At 46.8% G+C, this 15963-nt stretch overlaps 1 protein-coding gene across 4 annotated transcripts in view; it reads left to right on the top strand.

Annotated features, from left to right (window-relative positions):
• Window positions 1–60: 60 nt before the first annotated feature.
• PRDM11 (PR/SET domain 11) overlaps window positions 61–15963 on the top strand; it is a 43108-nt gene continuing 27205 nt past the window's right edge. For 3 of the 4 annotated variants that reach the window (XM_041412849.1, XM_041413010.1, XM_041413157.1), the window contains exon 1: window positions 462–671. The gene's annotated coding sequence lies outside the window, so the exon portion shown is untranslated. Of the gene's footprint in view, window positions 165–461; window positions 672–15963 lie in introns of those variants that run through there. The other variant, XM_041412934.1, reaches the window with a different exon arrangement.

Raw genomic sequence — 15963 nt, forward strand, 5'->3', positions numbered from 1 at the left:
GGCTCCGCCGCGACGGGCCCCCTCGGTCGGCGGCTCCCCCCGCGCGGTGCCCCCGGGCCGTCCGGGCGGGTTTTGTCCTCCAGAGCTCCCCCCGAGCCCCCGGCCGGCCGCGGGCGCTGATCGCCGGCGGCTCCGCGCGGAACTCGCAGGCTCTGGAGCAGGAGGTGGGAACCGCGGGCGGTTTGGGCTTGCTCGGCTTCTTCTGCGTTTGTTTTTTGGTGCTTTTCCCCCCCGTAGCTGTATGCGGCTTTTGGGGTTTGTTTTTTATTATTTTGTTCCCCTCCTCTTTTCCCATCGCGGGTATTTGGAAGGAAAGCGGCAATGCCGCGGCCCCGGCAGAGCCTCGGCGGCCCGGGCCGGGCCGGGCCGAGCGGGCCGGCGGCGCCTCCCCCCGGTTCGGGGGGTCCCCGGGCTCGGCCCCCGAACGCCCCTCTCTTCCGTTCTCCATGTCATTTCCTGTGCTAATAAGATGGTGGTCACGGCCGGGAGGGAGGGAGCCGCCGCTGCCGCCTCCGCCGAGCCCGGCCCGGCCCCGGGACCCGTCCTCGCCTGGGACTAGCCAGCGGGGCCGGCGGGGTGGGAGGGCGCAGCCAGCCGGGCTCCCCCCGCCCCTCCCGGGCGGAGCGGGCCCCCCGACGCCGAGGCGGGCTCCCCGCGCCCGCAGTGCCGAGGTGAGTCAGCCTCGCTGGTAGCCAAGGTGGCCACGAAAATGGCTGCGGAGCGCGGGGGGGAAACCCGTCCCAGCCCGGGGGGGAGGTCCGGCCGAGGGGTGCCCGCAGCGGGTGGGGCGGCGCTGAAGACCCGCGGGCACAGGTATCTCCCCCCCTTCCCCGCCCGCTTTTCCCCCTCGGGGCGGCCACCCCCCATCCGGACACGGGCACCCCCCGACCTGTGCGGGACACGGGCCACCCCCACCCGGACACGGGCACCCCCCGACCTGTGGGGGACACGGGCCACCCCCCATCCGGACACGGGCACCCCCCGACCTGTGCGGGACACGGGCCACCCCCACCCGGACACGGGCACCCCCCGACCCGTGCGGGACACGGGCAACCCCCGCCCCGGGGACACAGGCACTCCCGGGGACCTGAGCACCCCGCCTGCGGCATCTCTCGAGCCCCCGTGCACAGAACCCGGGCAGAGGTGCCCTTGCACCGCTCAGCCGGGATGCTCTCCTAACTCGCAGAAAAACTCCAGATGCACCTTCTTGGGCCTTCTTCCCTCTGTGGGTTTGGGTTGTTGTTTTTTTTTAAAGTTACAGAATTTCTCAAGTTTCTTTGCAAATGGTGCTATATCGCTTATATTTCAGAGGGAAATGGAAGATGCCTCCAGAGTCCCCTTTTCAGATCCCTTAAAAAAAAAAAAAAGCTGGCCTGTGGGCAAAATTGTTGGCTCACTGTTGCTTCCTCTTTTTCCTGTGATTAATGCCTCTCATTAGTGGGAGGAGAACTGGCAGAACCAGCTTAAAAAAATACCAGCCTAACTGTAAGATAGGATTGTTTTCTAGCACTGCAGGTGCGTGCAGTGGTTTGTTGAGCAGCAGAGGATCCCCAGCCCAAAATATCCAGCAGTCCCTTGGATCCAGTCCTTCCATCAAGGTTTAAATCCCTGTGAGACTGGCGGAGCACAAGCTCACTGCCTGGGTTGGGTTTCACACCCCCTAAATTTCCATTTGTCTAACGACCAAGATTATAAGCAGGGAAAGTGGAAAGGGAAATGAGTCTCCTGACATTGTAATGAATTGTGTATAAACCGCTTTTGCTTTTCAAGTGCAAGCGGCAGTCAGAAACAAAAGTATTGAGGTGATGGGTGTTTGCTTCTTGCAAGACGTGCTTTTGGACCAAAGGTGCTCCTGCTCTGGAAGGAATAGCACAGGGCTGAGTGGCGTGGAGCTTTTGAAATACATGCAGCCTGCAAAAGAGTTCAGATGTTGGTGTGGCCAAGGACTGTGTTGGCAAAGGAGGGGTTGGCTGCTGGAACCACTCACCGGGGAGGATTTGAGGTAGGCAGGGGACATCCCAAAGTTTGGCTCTTGGCTGAATGCTGAATTGACAGATCTCGCTGTGGCATGGAGTAGCAGGACCTTGGCAAGTTGTTTTTTCCTCCTGCCCAGGAGTCATGTCAAAGACTGCTGCTCCTTCCAGCTGTTTTTTGGAGCATGAAGGAGTTCCTGAAGCTCCTGACTCAGTGCTGGCTTTGGTGCAGAGCTCTCTGGTTTTGGCCTGTTGTTCCTCTGGCATATTTGTGGACCATGCATGAAGCATGGTGCTGTCTGGCGCAGTTATGGGGGATTCTCAGTGTCAGCCTTATTGCTCACTGATCGCAATTGCTTGCACTTTTTTAACAAGTGAAGGGAAGGAGTACTGTGAGGATAGTACCTGATTTTAAATAATGAGGTCAAAAGCAAGGACTTCTTCAAAACCTGGTGTTTTATGAACTGATGCAAGGCCCATCTTACTGGGATGGGATTGGGGCAGCTTGTTGCTCGTATTCCTTGCTGGAAAGTGATGGAACTGCTTGAAATTGGTAGGAGCAGTGTTAAGGTTGTGAACACTGCATGAGGAGCCTGAAGCAGGAGGGCTCCTGCGCTGCAGCAGGCTGGCTTTGCGATCAGGGGGATACAGGCATTGTGGTGAGTGGAAGTTGTCACTCTTGAGTCAGGAATCAATGTGTGTATATCAATGAGAAATACAACAAGCCCAGGCAGGCAGGAGAGGTCTTTGGTCTTTTTATAGAGGGTGCCATGTACAGTTTATCCTTCTGGGTTTTTTTTTTAATATTCTTTTTTCTTTTTGTAACTTCATTCTTATGCTCGTTAATTCCAAAGTGGAGTTGTGGGGTTTTAGTTGTTGGTTTTTTCCATGTCCATTTATTCAAGAGAAGTACATACTTTTACCTGACTCTCTATTCTTAAAGTTGTTGTTAGCAGGACCTGTCCCTTGGTGCTACTAAATCATTCCCAGGGCTCTTAAAATGATGCCTAATATTTGTGATATTTTGGGGTAGCATATCATTATTGCCATTCCAGTGATGTTACATGGATGTGAAAATTTGCGTGGAGAAACTAAATGTAGTCCCAAAGAAAGAATGGTTTGGGTTTGTTTTTTTATTTGATAATCAAATAGTAATGCTATAGGTTAGCTTGGGGACCTTCAGAACAAAGAGATAAGCTTCTAAAACTTGGTGTGAAGACTGGACCAGTGAGAAGTAGTGACTTTTGTTTCCAGGGGAGTGAGTGCAGGTGGGAACTTCTGATGCCTCCTCTGCACTGGAGATATGTGTACCTGAGATCTGTGATTTTCCTAAGTAAAACCAAAGCTAGCAAATATCACTTTTATTCTTCAGTTTGCATTGCAGCTTTCTGGCATTTTAAGAAATCTGGAATCAGCTGGATGCGCATCAGGGTTTGCTTGATGTATCTTCTTGCATCAGTGCTGCGTTGTCTGATCTGCTCTCTCACCTGAGAACAGACCCTTCACACCCTGGGGCTGAGAGCTGCCTGAGGCATAGCCAGTGAAGGGCAGTCAGCACGTGCAATATCTGCTGGCATTGAGCAAGTGGCAGAATTCCTGCTGGTCTGCAACTGGGCAGCCCTGCTGTGGATGCTGGCTTTGCTGCTTCACATTTCACCCCTTGTCATGCTTGTGGCGTTTCTCATTGTGAGCGCGACTGTACAGCGCTCCTGCCTGAGGCTGGCTCGTAGCAGGTGAAGTTTCTTGGACCAGAGCTCTTGTGCAGCTGCAGATAGTTCTAGTGTCTCCTCTTGCACTGATGCCTCCGCAGTAGTGGTGTAAAGAAGGCTTTAATTTCACAGGGTTTTCTGTTCTCCCTGTGACCCCTTCTCTGTTACCAAAGGTGTTTTTAAATAAGATCTCTAGAGAAATGTTCCTTCTAAAGCTACCTAGTAAAATGTGGCTTTTCAGGAATTCCTGCTGGTTAAACTTGTCTGTGCAAGTGGATTCCAGTAGCAAGTCCAACCGCCCTAAGAAAAGCAGAGGACAAGGTGAGAGGTTCATGCAGTCCTGTATGGCATCTTTGGAAAGAAGATGAGGGAAAAGTGCTTTGGAAAGGGAAGAATTTTGCAGGTACAGGAGGCCAAAGAGCAATGGAAAACAGAGCAATCCTGTGGCATATTTGGAAGGTAGAGGCAGCCAAGGTGGATGGAGAAGAAAACTGGTGAGGAGGGCGACACAAGTATCCCATGCTGGAGAAGTTTTTATTTTTAATGCCCACCACATGAGGGACAATACTGATGGAAAAGACTGGGAGAATGGAGAGTAAAAAAGCAGAGATGAAGGGAAAAACTTGACTTGGCAACTAGAATGACATTTTCCATGTGGTTTTTTAGATATCTGGTCACTGTCCTCTGCACCTAGGCTTTGAAGTTCAGCTAGAATTGAAGGTGGTACTAGCACAGGCATTTTTCCAGCTTCCATCCTGAGCTCTTCACATAAGTACAAGAACATATGTTTTTGCAGAGACAGTCAAACAATTCAAAATACTGACACGTAAAGCTCTGCTTTTGAGTTTCTTGGTCATGGCTCCATTTGTGGGGGCAGGATAATTGTATCCTTAGAGCTGTTGCTGAAAGGGCACTTCTCTCTGTAAGGCTGTGCGGCAGTGCTCGGGCTCAGAACAGTTCCTCTGCAGTCAGAAGGTAAAAGCATTATAGATATAATTTAAGGTTTAAGCTGCAGAAACTGGCAGCCTCCAGCAGTCAATCAGTAATGCATACTGCAGAACTGTTTCGGTGCAGTCCCTCGCTCATGGACAGCCATCAGTAAGGGGCCATCAGAAGGGTCTGTCATAAGCCAGGTTGTACAATTTGAGCATGCTCTGATAAATGGCTTCCTTTCTCTGCCCCCTTTCTTCTCTCTTCCTCAGGCTTTGGCTTTTCAGCAAGGCTGGTTTTCCTTCTCCTGTGGTGACTTGTCCCAGAGGAGGGGCTGCTGTTCTAAAGTCTTGGCATCAAGCCCTACTGGGGCTGCCACTCCCAGCACTTGCCTTGCTGCCTGTGCTGCTGTCAGCTGGGGCTGGCTTCTGCCCGTGGAAAGCTGGCTGTGGGTAGTGGGGGAGATGTATAAGGACAGAGTGGTAAAAGTTCATGGGAGGTGATGTGGGGGATTAACTCATGAAGCAGCTCTAGGGTTGCTGTAATTAGCTTCCCTGAGAGCCAGCAGTGCTCCTGCCTTGCACAGTGGGGAGCTGGGGCACTGAGCATCCTGTGCTGGTCCCCCAGCCAGGTCATCTCTGTGGGCTGCAGGGTGCTGTCTCCAGGCTCCTGACTATGGATCAGGGCTCTAGGATACGCAACTCCAATGGTCCTCCACTAACACCCTTTCAGAGTGCTGAAGGCTGCTAATTGGAGCTGATATTGGTCAGGGCCATCAGTCATTTGCAGGCTGATAATCATTATGAAATATTTTCCAGTGTTTTCCTCTTAGTACAATGAAGCTTCATTTTGAAAATGTATCGTATAAACTGCATCATAATATTCTGTGTGGAGTTAAATGTGGGCCTTCAGCTGCAGACTCAAAACTAAGTGTTCACAGCATCTTCCTTGAAAGATGTCCTAAGTTTGACCCAGTATGTTCCTCTTTACACCTTTCATTTGTATAAACCTTGGTTTCCTCATGTCTGTGTAAATCAAAGGGATTTGCTGTTGTTTGGGTTTTTAAATTTCTTTTCTTCTGATGCTGCTGGAGTATTTCATGTGGTCTGCTCTTTCTTTGACTCCTTGCTTGGAAATACTAATGAGAATGCTAAATACGCCACAGTTTGCAGAGTCCAGTCCTCTTATTAATTCAGGGGAAATTAATGAAAACACTTGGAAACTGACTGAAAAAAAAAATCCATTCTGATGACACAGAAGCATACTTTTATGAGCAATAAAATATGTTCAATGGTTGTCATGTTTCACACTTAGGCTTGCCAATTATCTTTTCTGAGATCAAATTAGTTCAATCAGCTTTTGAAGACTAGAAGCTTTTAAATTACTAATTTTCTCTTCCCTTTGTAATTGTAAAGACAACATTATAATGTATGGTATGTTTGTAAGTTGCTTTTTTCCTTGAAAATTCTACCTCAGGTCACCACCAGGGCCGGCTGCTGCGTGGGTATAGAGGTGCCTGACCCTCAATGCAGAATCCCGCTAGCTAGTGCTGCATTGCTGTTGCAAAGGTGCTCCAGAACAGCAGATCCACTTATTGCATCTCCTGGATATGCTGAGACAGATGCTAATGTGTCCTCTCTAGCTGTAATGGAGTTAACTGGTGATTGGCTGGGTGTTTTTTTTAACCCAGTCTCATTACCAGTCAGGTGTTTAAATTTTGCTTTTGAATTCTTCTAGGATAGTTGGTGAATGTTTGTAGTCCCTTAGTGACTTGCACGTGTGACATGCTCTCTCTGATTTTTGGACTGGAATTGAACTAGTTCTTTGGCTCTTTGCGTGCTCCTGCTAATCAGTGTTTTAAAAATGTCCATAGTGTAAATGTAAAGGACCAGGTATGTCTGTGCAACCCAGTACCTTTATGTAGAAGATGCACTTAAGGTTGTGCATGTAGACCAGAAGTGCTTGGCCCGTGCTCGAAATGTTTTCTCGTTAGCTGTGTTAGGATATACAGGGTCTGAACACCCCTCTCTCTGTATGGAAGGGAATGTGCAGATCAAATTGTGGTGGTGGTGAATTCAGCACACGGATATCTGGTTTCTTGGCAGATCTGACACTGGGAGTATCTGGACTGCTGCCTGCCCCAAGGAAAAGGGGGTCGGTGTGACCCATGCTCAACCACTACTCATCCAAGCCATGTAACATGAGTCCCTAACCGTAGACAGATTTACCAGCTCTGAATAATGTCTGTTGTGCTGTGAGATCTTATCTTCCTAATGGTCTGCAAGAGGGTACAAATGAGGAGAAATAAATACTGCTCTTGCTTTTGCTTCCTCTGCATTTTGTGGAACAGTTGATGTGTTCTCATTTTGCCTGCTGTGTTTGTTAGTGCTTTTACAGGACAGAGCTAGTTGGTCAGAATTTTGGGAACAAGTGAAAGTAAGATCTGCTCCTGCCTTCTCATTTTCTCCCACATACTCTTTCCCTTGCTGAACAAGTAAAAAGAAAGAAGCTGCCTGTTGTATCCTGAAGTCCAAATAGAGTGAAACCACTGTAACAAGCACAGGGGAACTGTCCTGTAACATCATTCCACAGAAACAGGCACTGACTAGATAAATGGTGCCAAAGCAGGATTTTAGCTTTATTTTACACTTGTACTCATAGGTCCCAATGGAATGGGGATTCCCCTGCACCTGAAGCTGCCTGCCTAGAGGTGTTGATGCTCCAGAGGCTTTACAATTTTATGTTTGGTTCTTGAAGCTTTTGAGTTGGATGGTGAGAGGGGGCATTGTTCAATAAACAGGTGCCTCCTGGAAGTCCAGAGGTCTCTTGTAGGCATGGAAGTTGTTCATCAGCCTTTGGGGTAAAGAGCTTTGGGTTGTGATTTATAATAGTATGCTCAAGAAACTCTGTCATGTGACAGTATCAAGAGAGAAATTGTATTTTGTTCTGTAATTGTTTTGTATTCTGGACAGAATTTAGCAGCAGTCTTATTAAAAATCACTGGTGTATGTAAAGGCAGACCAGCACTTGGTTGTTGTTGTTGGTTTTGTGCAGGAAAAGAGAGCTCCGGCGAAATGACTGAATTTCCTGAGTTGTTGGGTCAGTTTGATTTTAGTGGATAGCTTGGCCATGGCTCACAGACGTGTGTGCAAGCCTGTCCATCCATTTGGTCTTCTGACACCACTAAATATTCACCAGTGGAAGAAAAAGACAGCATACTGGAGGTTATCCTTCTTTTTAAGAGAAAGGAAAAGCTGGAACTTCTGGAAAAGTGTTGAGTGAAAGACCATCTTGTTAGAAGATGGATGTGCTTTCAGAGGGGCTAATTTTGACACTAAGGAAATATATGTAGAGCTGATTGCTGGGCAGGTGCCAGTGACTGAAGGGCACCAGAGGCTGAAATGCCAGGTAGTGCTGGCACTTCAGCCCATGACGGTTAGGTTGCATGAATTATGCCTCTGCCTTCCAGCTAATTTTATCCTGTTGATTTTTCATGAATCATTTCCCATCTCTGTGGGTTAGAAATTAAAGTGGAAGTTTGCTAGCCAGAATAGCCACATCTGCTATTTAGAAACTAATGTCTGGGGTTTGTTTCCTGCCCACCCCCACGCTTTCCCTTCCCTTTCCCTTTTTACCTCCATCATTATTGAAATACATGAATCACTAGTGTTGCTTACCCACAAAAACTTTTAGGCTGACCAGCCTGCGCAGGTGCAGGGGTCTTGTGGGTGCATGTGACCTCACTGTGGGCAGTGGGGTGGCAGGCAGATGCTCAGTGCTATGTGGCAGGACCCCAGGTGCACAGTGATGCTGGCAGGACCTGACCAGGGCATCTTGAATTTCCTGCACATGTTTTATAAAATGGTAAAGACACTCCACTGTCTTTTCCCTCTCCCAACACAGCAGAAGAGAGGAGTGTGACAGTGGCCCATCCTCATGTGCTTACCAAACACTTGGTCTCTCCAGCTTTTTTGTCTGTCTGTGAATGAGAGTAAAAGGTCATTTGGGCAGTAAATTCACATCTCTGCTTCCCTTTGTTGAACTGTGTGCCCTTGAGTGCCACTGGGGCTGACAGCTGGGCCAGCAGCAAGGGAAGGATAAGTTCATTATTCAGAAGTTGAGTGCTACAAGTCAGGATCCAAGGACCCACATGGGAGTTGCATAGCATGGGGTTCTGTCTGTGAGTTTTGCTGGCAACTGTGCAAAGGAAAAAAGTGCATTCCCTTGAAATATATATAGTGAGCACTAGGTGAGTGAGAGGAGGTCTCTAGCTTGCTCATGTTCACTTTTAATCAGTCTTGGTGGATTGCAGCAGATGCAGGAGACTGGGTGAGTGGTTGTGTTGGGACAGTTTTGAAAATTGTCAAGTGGATGGCCTGGGAAAATAAAAGCTGGGTAGCGTGACACCAATCCTGGGTAAATATAAAGTTATTCACGCCTGAAAATTGGTGTCATGGAAAGTGTTTTGTACTTCTTAAAAAGGTTTGATTTTGTTCTTGGAGAAGTTTGCTGTTGGTTTAAAGGGACATCTCTAGATGTGATATATAATTACATATAAAAGGCAGCTAACTCAGTGTGTGAGAACCCAGTTAATATCCAATGCCAGAGAATATCAATAAAATATATGTGGCTTAGGAAGTGAATGGAGTGATTGATAGAGAATCAGCATCCAATAAATAAGTGGCAGTATAAACAGTAAGGAGGATGAAGGATACTCTAAGCTAAAGGACAGTACTAGCACACTAATAAATCAACTGTTTGAGAATTGACTTTAAGATGAATGTAGAAAATATCATCCCAACATCAAAAGATCACGGTTCTGGCATTGCCACCTTAGATGAGGGGAGCAAATAATCCAGCTATTTTAAGCTAGAGCTTGATCATTTTACAGAAGAGTCTCTGCAACATGATATGTGGAGGCTGTGTTTTCAAAGAAGTAGACTTGATGATCCTTCTCCTCAGATAAGGGGAAGGGAGAAGCCAGTTCTGCCTGACACTTAGTGATGCGGAAGACATGACTCATCACTGGCAAACTGGGTAGATGAAACATACTTGGTGAATTGTAGCTGTTGATAGGGGCAGGACAGTGTAATGCAGTTTGTTTGGTAAATGCTATTATTGAAACCAAATCATTTTCATGCAGACAAGTGGAGATTTATGAACCTGGAAAGGCATGTCCTGAACGTGATCTGTGAAGGGAGGCTGTGTCCTGAGCAGTCCCATGTGGGAACATGGGGGTCAGAATGGGCAGGCGGCCCTGGGGAGCTTTCTGAGCAGGAAAAGACAGCCATGATTTTTGGACACAAGCAGGATGGTAATGAATCAGGGTGAGGAGGTCGTTTTACTTCTGTAGACTTTATATTTACTTCAGAATTAGTCTTTCATCAGCGTGGTTTCTAGTGCCAGCATCTTGAAGTAATACAGAGAGAATTGGAAGAGTTACACAGAGGAATGATACAAATTGTTGGAAAGCTAGGAAGATACTGCATGGGTACATATCCAGGGTTCTGCTACGTATGTGGTTTTGTTCAGTGCGTATCACTATTGCTATCCAAACACCTTTCAGTAGTGCCTTAAGGAAGAAGGCTTGCAGCTGCCACTTAGTTGTACTCTTATTCTGTCCTTAGGGAGAAAAATGGTAAAATAACAACTAGTTTTAGTACTGGGGCTCTGTGTCTGTTTGTTTTAACTTTATAAATGTAGGTATATATTTATGTTGAAGCCAGAGGCAAAGAAGTGCAACTGGTAGTTCTGACCAAAGATGGTGAGGTTTATTACAGCCGTTAACCTGGGAAGCAATTCTTTCCAGTTGCTCAAAGCAGTGTCCCAGCATGCTGGGTATTTCACCCTTTCCCATCAGGTTCCAGGGCTCTTTGAAAGAACTGTTGCCTGGTGCCCAGAACTAAAAAGAATCACATATGACTTGTCTGTGATGGGGATTAACAACTGAGATAAACTTGTGAAATGTTGGCTTCGCTTGCTCTTGCTAGTCTCAGATGGAGATGTTGTCCTTTTTGTAGGCTAAAAGGAAAGGAGTGGGACATAAGGGGTGTCAGTGAGATTGTCTTAATTCTCATTTCTACCATAAAACTGCGACTCTGTGAGATCAATGCAGGGAGCCAAGTACAGGAAAAATGAGAAGTTTCCATGTACTTTAAAAATGCAAGTCACTTATGTATTCTTTCAGCTGCAGTAAGTATCTGCCTTGGTTCTGTGGCATGTTGCACTGTTTCAGAGGCTTTCAGGCTGCATGGGGGCTTTACATTGTCAGCATCCTGCTTGTTTGAGTACAACACTTAACATGGAGAAGTTGCATCGGGTAATACCTCCTTTGCATAGGCTGTGCTGGTCCATGACAGTGCATGCACCAGCACATGGATCCTTTTCCTACTCTCTCTGAGATTAACAAAGGGCAAATGCTCTGAGACCACAACACACAATTTTGTGACAAATCTCGTGAAGTTATCAGTATGTTCCATCTTCACTAGAAGCCATCATAAAGCAAACTTAAGATTGGTTCAGGGGTTATTTCAGAGGTTTTCTGTCTTCTTCCCCCTCTGAAAAGTGACTGTCATGAAGCAGATCATGGACAGTTTTGATAACATGTTTTGCCAATGAACCATGTAACAGTGACAGTGTGAACTCATCTCACATCAGTTTGAGACTACAGGAGAAGTTCCAGGTTGGCAAACTAGTATTTCGCTCTTCCCATCTTATCTGCAGTGAGGATATCAGTGGGAATTTGGTGTTGTGTCACCCCATCCTGTTTGTCTTGTCAGTTGCTGGTCTTGGGCAAGTTAAAACCACTGTGAACTCTCAGCCGTCCCTGCTGTAAAACAGGTTTAAGTTTTGTTGTTTTGAAGCTTACTCTCCAAATGTCTGGGGTTTGTTGAAGAAAAACTGGTGGTGTTTCCAGGTATCTTTCTTGTAGTCCTGACCTTCTTCAATGTTTTCAGAATTTGAAACTCAAACAAAATATTTCATACTTCCGCTGAATTTATGGCTCCTGCGTGTAGTGGGGTAATTGACAATGAGTTAAACAAGTCCTGGTCACAGCCCATGGCTGCTCAAATCCTACATCATATCATGCGACCTATAATTTTCACTAATTAAGTTTGAGTTTGTGACTGCTTCAGCTTGTTACCAGTTGTGCTGGCTGCATTCAGCCTTGCTCTGTGGCCATCAGAGAAGAGTTCTGGCCTTGCAGCAGGCTGGGAAGCAGGTCGTGGGATCTTGCCCTGCTGCCACTAGCCTTTGCTGTGCCGGAACCCTGCTCCGCTGCACCCCCGGGTGGAGGACAGCCTCACCCACAAAAATGTTGTACTTTTGTGAGGAAAGTGCTGTAGCAGCCATCTAGGCAAAACCAATTTTCCCAGTGGAGCATTGGCTTATATCTCTCTGTGGACAGTGGTCATCCTCTGAGCAAGCTGGTTCTTCCTCTTACTTTGTGGGATCTTTGGTCTTTCAGAGTTTGTGCTGGCTGTAAGCATGAGCTGCGCAGCCAGCTGGTTCTTCATAAAGTGACCTGAAGTTGTTGGCATGGCCGAGGACCTTGGTAAGGGCATTCACCTCAGGGAGAATGGTCAGCCTGGGTCTTCCATGGCTGTGTGGGGGGCAGCTCAGAGCCTTGAATGCTCTGCTTTATTCCCTGTTCTCATCTTGTCAGTAGCTGACTGTTCTGGATTACTATTTCTGGTAATAATATGCAACTGTAGAAAAACGCGTACGAACTCCTGTCCATCTTTCACCATGGGCCTGCACTTTAAAATGTGGTACAAGCTATGTAAGATCTGCTTTAAAAGAAGAGGGGATGACCTCCAGAAGGTCAGCAGTGAGAAGCTGAGTGAAGGAGCTGTGTGCTGAGAAGGGGATGGATTCCTATATGGCTGTTTCACATGAAAGAATGTCCCAGTCTGGGAAACCTGCCAGTAAAATGTAAAATTAAAGCTCTGTTTTGGAGGCTGATCCATGCAGATAAGAGCCTGTGACTGTTAACTAATAACTACAAGAGTGGCAGTGATAAAGGCAGCATACTTGAGGACAGGAATTCACAGGTTCGTTCATGCTTAACCCCATTTGAAAGTTTTTTCCTGCACTGGAGATTAATAGCTCAGATGTTCTTGTGTTTTCCACTTCCCTGATTTTGAGCAATATGGCAGTGCCAATGGAGATCTTAACGTGTGTCATGCAGAAGCATGACAGGTCCTTGCCTGCCTTGTAAAGAAAACAGGAGGGGTTATGTGGCACTGCCTGTGAACCCAGGAGTGATCCAGGGATGCCTCTTGGGATTTGTAGCAGTCATGCTGGTGTCCTGGGTTTGCCAAGGGCCATTGTGCACAACTGCCTTTGCTGGCCAAAGCACTTGGTGTTGTGTGCAGACAGCACCTGGGTCATCACAGCATCCCTCTCACCAGGGATTGGCCTTGCTGACATGCTGCTGGACGTTGTAGTAGGCTGTGTGCCCACTGAGCACTGGGAAGGCTAAATGTCCTGTAGGCACAGGGACATGCCCAGGTGAGGCCAAGTACACCCTGGGAGTACCCTCAGCAGTAACCAAAGAGCCTGCTCTGCCTGTGCTTACATGGTGCTTCTTCATGTCATCTGAAATCTTTAGAGACTCTTCATATTTAGGTGCTAGAACAAACACAGTTATAAAAACTGCCAAGAAAACCCCAAAACAAGGAAGTGGAGGGAGTGAAAACTGCAGAATATGAACTAGAGTCTTGTAGCTGTAGAAAGCTGAAGGGGGAGGAGAAATGGCAAGAAAGAGAAACCAATGAGCAGTGAAATTACAAAAAATTAAACACCATTTTGAATACATCAGAAGCTAAAAGAGTTCTAGAAGCATGATTATCTGCTGAGGTCTGGAAGTGGAGAAATGTCATATGTTTTTTTCCTGGAAGAAAAGCTAAAAGGTGGTACCAGTTACAGGAGCAGTATAATGCTCTGTGTTGTAGCAGTAGCTTGGGAAATTAGCAAATAGCAACTACTACAGCAATACATTTTAAAGTTTACTATTCTGGTTTACTCGTGTCCAGGGATTTTAAAAGGCCTGGCTGAGCAGTGCTCTCTGAGCCACAAATGCTAATTTAAAAATAATTAAAAAAAAAATAAAAGCATGTATAATGAGTTAGACTTAAAAAAATGTTGTCTGTTACTCATAAGTGAGTAGGCCAATGTCAAGTTTAACTGGGCAAATTAAACTAGGCTACCCACAGTCTGATGTTTGCTTCCAGTAAATGACATAACAGCTGATATGGATCAGAATGGTCATGATTTAAGGGGTATTAATTGTAATAGTCAGTCTGTATAGTTTTTTTTAAATCATTATTTTCTAATGTAATATGATTTTCTGGTGTTGCTATAATTTTACTAAAGGCAAAGCTGTTGGTAAGTCTGGCATGTTTAATGCACTGAAATTGTGCAACAAGTCATGGGAATAAATAGGTGGGATGATTCATTGTGTCACACACACAGTGTTGGAGTGAGTCCAGAGGAGGGAGGGCCGTGAAGATGATCAGAGGGCTAGAGCACCTCTCCTGCGAAGACAGGCTGAGAGATTTGGGATTGTTCATCCTGGAGAAGAGAAGGCTCCAGGGAGACCTCATTACTGACTTTCAGTACCTGAAGGGAGCTTTTAAGAAAGCTGATGACAGATTTTCAGCTGGGCCTGTGGCAGTAGGACAAGGGGGAGTGGCTTTAAACTGAAAGAGGGTAGATTTAGATTAGATATCAAAAAAAAATTATGTACTGTGAGTGAATATGGCGCTGGAACACAGAAAAGCTGTGACTGCCCCATCCCTGGAAATGTTCAAGGCTGAATTGGATGGTGCTTTGAGCAGCTGGGTCGGGTGGAAGCTGTCTCTGCAGTGGGATTGGAACTAGATGATCTTTAAGGTCCCTTTCATCCCAAGCCATTCTGTGATTCCATACGTAAAAGGAAACCTGACTAAAGGGCTGCAGTGTGACAACAAAAGGAGCCCCATTGCTGGTAGTGTAGTAGTCTCAGCTGGGAATTTTTGGGTTTTTGGCTCAGTGCTAATCAAGAGGCTAATCACGAGGCAGAGTTGTCACTCTCCCTATTGACAAGTGATAGGATGAGAGAAAATGCCTTCAGGTTGCACCAGAGTAAGTTTAGATTGGAAATTACAAAAGAGTTATCAAGCATTAAAACAAATTGCCCAGGGGAGTAGCTGAGTCCTCAACTCTGGGAGTTACTTAAAAGACATGTAGCTATGGCACTTAGGGATATGGTTTAGTGATGGACTTGGCAGTGCTAAGTTTATGGTTGGGCTTTATGATTTTAAAGGTCGTTTTCAGCCTAAATGATTCTATGATTTAGTGGTGGACTCGGCAGAGCTAGATTTATGTTGGACGCAATGATCTTAAAGGCCATTTGCAGCCTAAATGATTCTCTTGATTCTCATTCTAAGGTTGTTGGTGTCCTGGGGAAAAAAAACAAGGTTAATTTGGATTGTGTTTGTGGGCAACATAAAATCTGGGCAAGTTGCAAATAATGAAAAGAGGTGAGTTAGTGGTGAACTTGAGGTGGCGTGTGTGCTGGGTGGGACAATGAGGAGTTGTGTGACACTCTTAAAGCAGTTGCCTGCTCTCAGAGCAGGTGGGAGGGCTGGCAGGATGCATGGTGGCCTGGAAGCTGCTGCAGGAGCAAGGGCTCTTAGAGCAGCACAGTGGTTCACTGGAAACAGAGCCCCAGCTGAAAACAGAACCCCAGCTGGGCACAGTGACCAGAAAGTGAATGCAGCACTTGGACACAAACACGGCAATCCTGAGCAGGGGCAGGGAGGGCGTTATCTCGGTGCAAGGTGCTGCTCCTGCCAGTGTGCTGCACAGGAATGTTGCTGATAAGTAGGAGGGAGTTCAGGGAGGACCAGGAGAGGGGCAGGCTGCATAATGTGCTATACAGTAAAACACAGCTTCATGTGTGAAGTAAACACAGTGTTTCTTTCTTCTTTTTTCCCCCTTTATTTGGAGCTATGCAGTAGTTTAACCAGAGCTGAAGGAAGCACAGTGACCTTCCTGGCAGAAGGTCAGACTTTGTCATCACAGGGTTTCTCTCACTCTATAAGACTCCATGGGGCAAGAGTGGGAAAGGAGAAGTCGTTTTATGTTCAGAAACAAATGTATGCATCTCTTCCTACTGAATGATTGGGGGATATGGGTGTTTCAACTCCAGGTGTCCTCTCTGCCAGGCTTCCAACACAGGTGGTTGTTCTGACTGCGAGCATCTGCCCCACAGCCAGCATTCACCTTTCCTGTGACAGTGCAGGTCCCGCAGCTAACCAACTCTGGGGCAGTCCCTATCTCTTCTTGTCTTTTAACATTTTCCA

The sequence above is a fragment of the Onychostruthus taczanowskii genome, unplaced genomic scaffold (genome assembly GCF_017590055.1).
Source record: "Onychostruthus taczanowskii isolate IOZ18803 unplaced genomic scaffold, ASM1759005v1 scaffold1, whole genome shotgun sequence".
In the NCBI taxonomy this organism is placed as follows: Eukaryota; Metazoa; Chordata; class Aves; order Passeriformes; family Passeridae; genus Onychostruthus; species Onychostruthus taczanowskii.